The sequence below is a fragment of the Ascidiella aspersa genome, chromosome 4 (assembly GCF_963924565.1).
Source record: "Ascidiella aspersa chromosome 4, kaAscAspe10.2, whole genome shotgun sequence".
NCBI classification, from domain to species: Eukaryota; Metazoa; Chordata; class Ascidiacea; order Phlebobranchia; family Ascidiidae; genus Ascidiella; species Ascidiella aspersa.
Window position 1 is genome coordinate 29,132,732 of NC_139450.1, and position 8,984 is coordinate 29,141,715.

Below are 8,984 nucleotides of genomic sequence, written 5' to 3' on the forward strand. Positions count from 1 at the left end.
CCATTTTCTATTAACTCCCACAAATTTTTTCTATTAACTTCCTAAAAAATTAGATTTCGCTCGAACAATTTTGCGCACATTCGACCGAGAACAGTAGGTTTCTAAACATCTTTTGTTTTATTATGTCACGTTATGACCTAACTTTGTGAAGTCGTCTCGTAAAACTTTAATTGTCCACTCTGCCGAAAAATCTTGGCCCTCGCATTTTGGGGAGAGTCAAGCTTCCAGTTATATTTTCACACAAAGCTGAATTTGTTAGAAAACTTGTGTCTTAGTTAGAATAAGGCCCATTCTTAGAAGATTAACATTGATGTGCCTTAAATATACAGCTGTGAGAGTGTAAGTGTATTAAGTGCATTGAATGCACAAACAAACGAACTCGTAAAGTTTTGATATTTTATGCTTTACATTTATTTTCAACGAGTAATTGGTTGTACAGCATAGAACTTATGAAACAACAATTGTATAATAAGAAACAGGTTTGTAAACAACTATTTTAAAATGACAAATAACCCAGTAAAGATATTTAAAAAAAATAAAGTTCTATTTTTTTTGAGTAAGTCAAGTCCCAATCAAGACATTGAACTAAAAATGAAATATTAAACTATAATAAAATTGGTAAACTCGTCCGATTATTATGAGCAAGAACTCGACTAAAATAACAAAAACGCTATATACAGCATGAAAATTGTTTGCGTGCAAACATTAAAGTAAATAGCCCAAATTTTATTTAAAAATATTTCATGAAAATACCTAATTTCAACCCAAGCTATTTAAAAATAATGATTAAATCATAGTCGAGGCATTTGTCGAAATAACTTAAAGTGAAGTATTTTTGGTCTGAAGACCTAAGTCAAGTCAAGTTATTTGTAAACAGTGTAAAGTGCACTTAAGGAAAACAAATGACTTAAATAATTAAAAAAACTGATAAAAATGTAATAAAATTGAACTTCGGATTTATAAATACAGTCGCAATACGATTATGTTTTCATAATACATTCAACAGTTATCCGATATCCGATGTTGGATGTCGGATAATTCCTCGGTAATCATCCAGAAAAACTCTGCAAACTCTTCTGGCGAAACCTTCCCCATTTTCCAATTCCATTGCGACAAAAAATACGCGACCTCCTTGCATCTCAAAGAACCTCAAAGAGGGCTGAATCATGATGTTAATGGTACGCATACTGAAACATATAACTCAATAAGTATAGTATTACATTTGCAAGTAAGGTTTTAGCAAAACAAGCGAATCATTTAGTTTTTTGACTTTTTTTTTCAAAAGAAAGGTAGCAAGCACGCAATAAATAAAGTGAATCGTTTAAATACTGTTGCACTGAATATGTTAAAAGTGAAAATCACCTTGACCCTTGCAAGATAAATGTCGACTTTAATTCCTGATCAGTAACAGCAGAATAATCTAGCAAAGTTAGCAATTCAGGTCCGACACATTAACCAGATCTTAAAAGATATATATATATTTCGCCAACCAAGGCATCTTCAGTATATCTGAATAAAAACAAACGCAACAGTATAAGAAAGAGTCAGAAACATTAAAGAGTAAATAAAACAAAGTAAAATAACTAAAATATAAAAGCTATTAAATAGTAGTGACATCCAATGTGTACAACCCCTGTACAGAAACAATAAGAACAGGTCGAGAGAAACGGGGCATTGCAAAACAACGGCGGTATAGCATGGCTGCGTGTGGCTATGTGTGACGTTGAGCTCGCGTTGTGTTTGCCGAAGGGGCCACACAAACTCAACGTCCCTGTTTTGTTCCCCGTTTTCTCTCGACCCGTTCTTATTGTTTCTGTACAGGGGTTGTAATCATTGGACGTCACTACTATTTAATAGCTTTTATATTTTAGTTATTTTACTTTGTATTATTTAATCTTTAATGTTTCTGACTCTTTCTTATACTGTTGCGTTTGTTTTTATTCAGATATACTGACGATCTGGTTAATGTGTCTGACCTGAAGTGCTAGCTTTGCTAGATTATTTTGCTGTTGTCGTTTAAATACTATAGGTAGATTAAAACTATAACCACGCCTTTATAAAGTGTAAGCGCCGTGAATGGTAAAAAAGCGCCGTAAATAGTAAAATATAAAAGTCTGTACCTTCCAACCAGTCTCATTGAAACGAAAAAGACTTGGTCGCCTCGCCTTTCCATCAAAGTTGACATTGGTTGTGCCATAACTTGTTAGTAGCGGCTAATAGAAACACCTGATAAAATTTAAACTGTTACAAAAAAAAACATTTTTTAACATTTTATAAGCCTGCGGATTCTTTAATCTTAACTTTTTTTAAATAATTTCTAAGGTGTGGTCTGCAAAATGCACTTGTTGCTACTTTGCACAACCGCAAGCTATGCTGACGAGAGTTGCTATCTGCTCGTCCAATTGCGAAGAACAGGCCATTTTTATAGTCTGAAATGGGAGAGTCCCTTAAAATCCCCTCTTTCCCATTCCCATTTCCGAAACTATTTAATGTACAACATTCATTTGCACACTTTTATAGATGAAATCCTTGCCGTTGCTCGGGTTAAATAGGGTTTTACAAATTTAATACTATGTCGTTATAAATGATAAAAAGTTGGAAACGCAAATTTTAACTGGATTTTGTGTGCTTAGGAAAGTATACTGGCGCTGCCCAGGTTAAAAAGTTTTTTAACAGTTTATTGCTATGTTGTTTCAAATATGGTATGATAACAAAATAGAATGGTTTGCAAAATCCTACTGGCTTTGCATAGTTAATAAAGTATTAGAAGCGTTGTGGCCACATAATCAATGTAACACATGTCCGTGTAGGTTTTCTGAAGTTTAACATGTAACCGTAAACTTTATATGTAATCACCTATATTCCTATGTAATCTCCTTTTCTTAAACCAACAGCACGGATATAACGTAACATCATATTTAGAGTGTTAAATCGGTCGCTTGGTGTGCAATCGAAATAAACACTTGAGTACATACCCGTGTAAAATGAAATTAGTGACGAAGCTGAAACCCGTCGCCAAATCGAAGTACTGCAACTTGTCCGATACTTGGATGCCATCGATGCCGATCCGATACAAAACTTAGCAATTTCAGTCACACTTTGCGTTTAAACGAAGCAATTTATACTTTAAATTAATTATTAACTTATTCAAATCGTTAGGGTAACAATTAAATGAAACTGAACTTTTTACCTCTAATGCAAAATTTGCCTTGAAAACCTAAAAATAATTACTATTGAACGTTTCAGTTTCACTTATTTTAATTGTTTGAGCACGGCAACAATGTCATTCGGTTTCAGATCGGAACGCGATACCTTTATTGAAATATCGGGTATCGGTATCGGAATACCATGTCCAGTATCAGACATTTCTAAATGGCATAATATTTCTTACATTTTCTGCTGTCGTAAACATTGCACGACGTGACGCATAACAATTTTGCAGTTTTACTTTTACCTTTAAACTTTTGGAACAGCATTAATTTAATCTTTGGTAGAGTGTGCATGGTGGTGCATAGGCAAGATAAGCTGATTTTCAGGTGTTTCTGTTGGTCAAAAAATTGTTAAAAAAGGAAAAAGTCACGCTTTATAAGGTCATGCACGCATTGCATGGCAATCTGTATGTTTGCCTATTTTAACTTGTCCATGCAAAAGTTCTGCGAATCTATATTTGCTTTATCATGCGTCTTTACCTGTCATCGAGTTTTAAAAATGTTATTAAAACTATGCAAAATTCGGAAAAATTAATTCTAATACTACCACCACCAAAACGCTAACCCCAACCTTAACCTAAATCAATAAATAATCCGGCGCTAGATTGTAATTTTGATTGCCTTTGCTGATAAGTATAAGAATATAGTTCGGGTATCCTGTTCAACAGATCCTAACATGCCCAGATAACACACAAGTAAACAAATTGTTATTGTTTTTGTTGATTTTCATGCATATTATTAACCTTCGCAAAAATTAGTTTGTTGCATGAAGTGTTCCGTGACTCGAAAATGGTTAAAAAAACACTGACTTACTTCGTCAAAGTCGTCTCAGGACAAGTTACACTGTACACTGTTCACGCGTAAACATACAATAGAGTGAAATATAAACAAAAGGGACGCACAAAACTGGACATAAACCCTGCCGCGGGTTATATATTCACCTTCGCCCTAAACCCAAAGAGCCTCGAGATGAAATGAAATAAAATTATGAAATTTTGCATACAAAGGTAACGAACTAAACCTAATAGAGAAATACGATTTGTTTACAAGGTGTCGCGGAATATATTTTTTTTCAATGCTGTTGAATACATAAGAGTTAGAACAAATATACCTGCCTTATAAAAACATACCTATCGCATGAAACAACTTGTTCTAACGCCGTTACTTACGTTTTAGGGGAAAGCGCCACAGTAGGTCCAGAAGCAGAAAGTCGATCGGTAAGTTTTGTAAGTGTTACACGCCGAAGAGCAAACTTTGCAAAAACTTAATTTGAACACAGAAAACACTTTATTTAAAAAAGAGTATTCTATTCTCAATATTTTCTGTCATAAGAAATGATCCAAGAAGTAATCACGTTACAAGGTCATCATTTGACTCTCCCCAAAATGCGAGGCTTAAGAATCTTTTGGTAGGGTAGACATAAAAGTTTTACGAGACGACTTCACAAAGTTAGGTCATAACGAGACATAATAAAACAAAAGATGTTGGGAAACCTGCTGTTCTCGGTCGAAATACAATCAAAATAATCCGGCCCGTTGCCTATTTTAATTAAAAAGACGTTTCGTTGTTTTTGCGCTAATTTAGACACACGTCTGCTAAAATAATTGAGGTTTTAAAAAGTGTTCACTATGTTGACATTTTTAGGAAAATTTACACAAGGCTGCAAGACACTTAAGTAAACTCAAGCGAGCCTTTTAATTAGTTTGGTTGTAACATATATATAAGCCCCTCTTATACTTATACGATGGTATTTGGTTTCACGATGGTATTGGTATCGTATTCTTCCCACAGCTTTCCTTAAAACACTAAACCACACAGTGCACATACATTCAAACATAAAACGCTGTATTGGTGCCCTTTTTGTATATTGAATACGTAATGTTTGTGCGCCTCATACAATATAAAACGTCACAGTCGGCAAAATATGATAGTTTGGTTAATACTTTGTTATGAGGCAGAGATGGCAATTTTTTTACTACACACCGCAATTTTTTACGGTCCCACTTTTCTTTCTACAAATACCGGAGTGTGTTTTTAGAAATACCGAAATGTTGCTACAAATACAGAAGTGCTGTACTGCTGCGCATTTGGCAAAAACCTGAAATTCAAAACGCATAATAAGACTAATACTTTTTATTTAAAGGTGGAACAAATGCGGTCGGTAAGCCGGAAGCATTTCAAGAACTCCTACCTGGCTTATTCCGGCGATTACGAACCCTTCGTCGTGTCGCCATGGATACCCTTCCCCACCCCGTCGCCATGGATACCGTACACCCCGCTGGGCAAAAGCCAACCGAAGCAGACAGGGACGTGATGACGTCACTGGCTGTATTACTCGACATTTTTAATAAAACGCTTTTTGGTCTGCGGTGATTTGGCCGGGATGTGATATTATTGGGCAGATTTGTATGGCGTTTAAAAGGAGTAATATATTTTACAATATGCGGTGAAAGAAACAAATCTGCAAAAGCAAAGCCGGAGGGCACAAGCAACTTTTGCCCACACAGGTGAAACGAAGCGTCGCTGCAAAACGCCTGTTGTTGCGTCAGTTTAAGCGCCTGAGTGTCACTCGGGCTGGCGCATACTTTCAACAAGCGCCTTTTTTCGCCGTCGCACTTCCTAGATTGTGAGGGCGCGTTAAACTTGTGAAGGCTGCTGTCTTGGCCCTCGCATTTTTGGCATTTACTTAATTTCCTCATTTGAAACTGCTTGATTTCCTCATTTAAAAATATATCAATACTAGCGTGAGTAGGCCAATAACTAACCTACACAAATTATAATTCTTACAAACCTAAACTAGACAAACGACAGAACTTATCGTGCCCTCCGAAACTGTAGGCTAACGTTGCGTGGGCTTATTAGATTTTCTTCATACAAAGGTTTTGCCCTTGATGCGAATTTACTATGTCTTAAAATATGGAAATTCTATCGTAACACTTATTCATCTTGAAAATTTTACAAAATACATACACATATGATATTTTAGGCATCGCTGGAACTTTTTACGTGGTTTATTGCTTGAGCTGTTTGGCCAATGGCTCCGACACTTGTTGGCCAAAATTATTCTATTACATTTACAAGCCATAATACAGGGGTGGGCAACCAATCAGAGACCAAGATCCGCATTTGTAACTTGGTTAACCGCTAAGAGCCACACCATACATACGGTCGAAATGAATGGCCTATCAGTCTATCACTCCATTTTCTATTAACTCCCACAAATTTTTTCTATTAACTTCCTAAAAAATTAGATTTCGCTCGAACAATTTTGCGCACATTCGACCGAGAACAGTAGGTTTCTAAACATCTTTTGTTTTATTATGTCACGTTATGACCTAACTTTGTGAAGTCGTCTCGTAAAACTTTAATTGTCCACTCTGCCGAAAAATCTTGGCCCTCGCATTTTGGGGAGAGTCCAGCTTCCAGTTATATTTTCACACAAAGCTGAATTTGTTAGAAAACTTGTGTCTTAGTTAGAACAAGGCCCATTCTTAGAAGATTAACATTGATGTGCCTTAAATATACAGCTGTGAGAGTGTAAGTGTAGTAAGAGTATTGTATGCACAAACAAACGAACTCGTAAAGTTTTAATATTTTATACTTTACATTTATTTTTAACGAGTAATTGATTGTACAGCATAGAACATATGAAACAACAATTGCATAATAAGAAACAGGTTTGTAAACAAATCATGTGAAAATGACTAATGACGCAGTGAAGCTATTTAAAAAAATAAAGTTCAAGTCAAGTCTTTTTGAATAAATTTTAAGTCAAGTCCCAATCAAGACATTGAACTAAAAATAAAATATTAAACTATAATAAAATTTTTAAACTCGTCCGATTATTATGAGCAAGAACTCGACTAAAATAACAAAAACGCTATATACAGCATGAAAATTGTTTGCGTGCAAAAATTAAGATAAATAGCCCAAATTTTATTTAAAAATATTTCATGAAAATACCTAATTTCAACCCAAGCTATTTAAAAATAATGATTAAATCATAGTCGAGGCATTTGTCGAAATTACTTAAGTGAAGTATTTTTGGTCTGAAGACCTAAGTCAAGTCAAGTTATTTGTAAACAGTGTAAAGTGCACTTAAGGAAAGCAATTGACTTAATTCATTACAAAACTGATAAAAATGTAACAAAATTGAACTTCGGATTTATAAATACAGTCGCAATACGATTATGTTTTCCTAATACATTCAACAGTTAGACGATATCCGATATTGGATGTCGGATAATCCCTCGGTAATCATCCAGAAAAACTCTGCAAACTCTTCTGGCGAAACCTTCCCCATTTTCCAATTCCATTGCGAAAAAAAATACTCGACCTCCTTGCATCTCAAAGAACCTCAAAGGAGGCTGAATCATGATGTTAATGATACGCACACTGAAACATATAACATAATGAGTGTTACATTTAAGTAACGTTCCAAACACATTAGGTTTTTTGCCCATTTTCATAAAATAAATGCATAGTAAGCACGCAATACATAAAGTCAATTGTTTAAGAACTAGTTAAATTTAAACTATAAACACGCCTTTATAAAGTCGTAAGCGATGTAGCCGTGAATGGTGAAATACAAAAGTCTGTACCTTCCAGCCATCCTCATTGTAACAAAGACTTGGTCGCCTCGCCACTCCATCAAAGTTGAGATTGGTTGAGCCATAACTTGTTAGTGGCGACTAATAGAAACACTTAAGAAATCTAAACTGTAACAAGTAAATTGAATTTTTTTAACATTATATAAGCCTGCGAATCCTTTTATCTTTAGAAATTTGTTCGAAATTAGGTTTACACAAAATTAGATTATTTAAATAATTTCTAAGGTACGGTCTGCACAATGTACTTGTTGCTATTTTTACAATCGCAAGTTCTAAAGACGAGACTTGCTATCAGCTCGTCCGATAGAGTTCTATAAAGCGAGAGCCATTGCTGAAACCTTTTTTTCACAATTCTCTCGATCGTCTGATATGGGAGAGCCCCCCTTAAAAATCCCCTACCCTATTCCCAAGTTGATCACACTGCGTATCTACTACTGTCGCTGCTCACTGGCGACACACAACGGCGTGTATTTCTGAAAAAAATACGCAACTATTTTACGTACAACATTTCGTTTGTACACTTCTATAGACGAAATCCTTGCCGTTGCTCGGGTTAAATAGGGTTTTTACAAGTTCAATACTGTGTCGGTTATAAATGATAAAAAATTCGAAATGTTTGCAAATTCTACCTGGATTTTGTGTGCTTAGGAAAGTATACTGGCGCTGCCCAAGTTAAAAGGTTTTTTAACAGTTTATTGCTATGTTGTTTCAAATATGGTATGATAACAAAATAGAATGGTTTGCAAAATCCTACTGGCTTTGCATAGTTTATAAAGTATTAGAAGCGTTGTGGCCACATAATCAATGTAACACATGTCCGTGTAGGTTTTCTGAAGTTTAACATGTAACCGTAAACTTTATACGGATAGTCTCCTATTCCTATGTAATCTTCTTTTCTTAAAGCAACAGCACAGATATAACATAACATCTTCTTTAGAGTGCTAAATCGGTCGCTTGGTGTGCAATCGAAATAAACACTTGAGTACATACCCGTGTAAAATGACATTAGCGACGAAGCTGAAACCCGTCGCCAAATCGAAGTACTGCAACTTGTCCGATACTTGGATGCCATCGATGACGATCCGATACAAAACCAACTTATCAATTTCAGTCACAGTTTGCGTTTAGACGAAACAATTTCTACTTTAAATTAATTATTAACTTA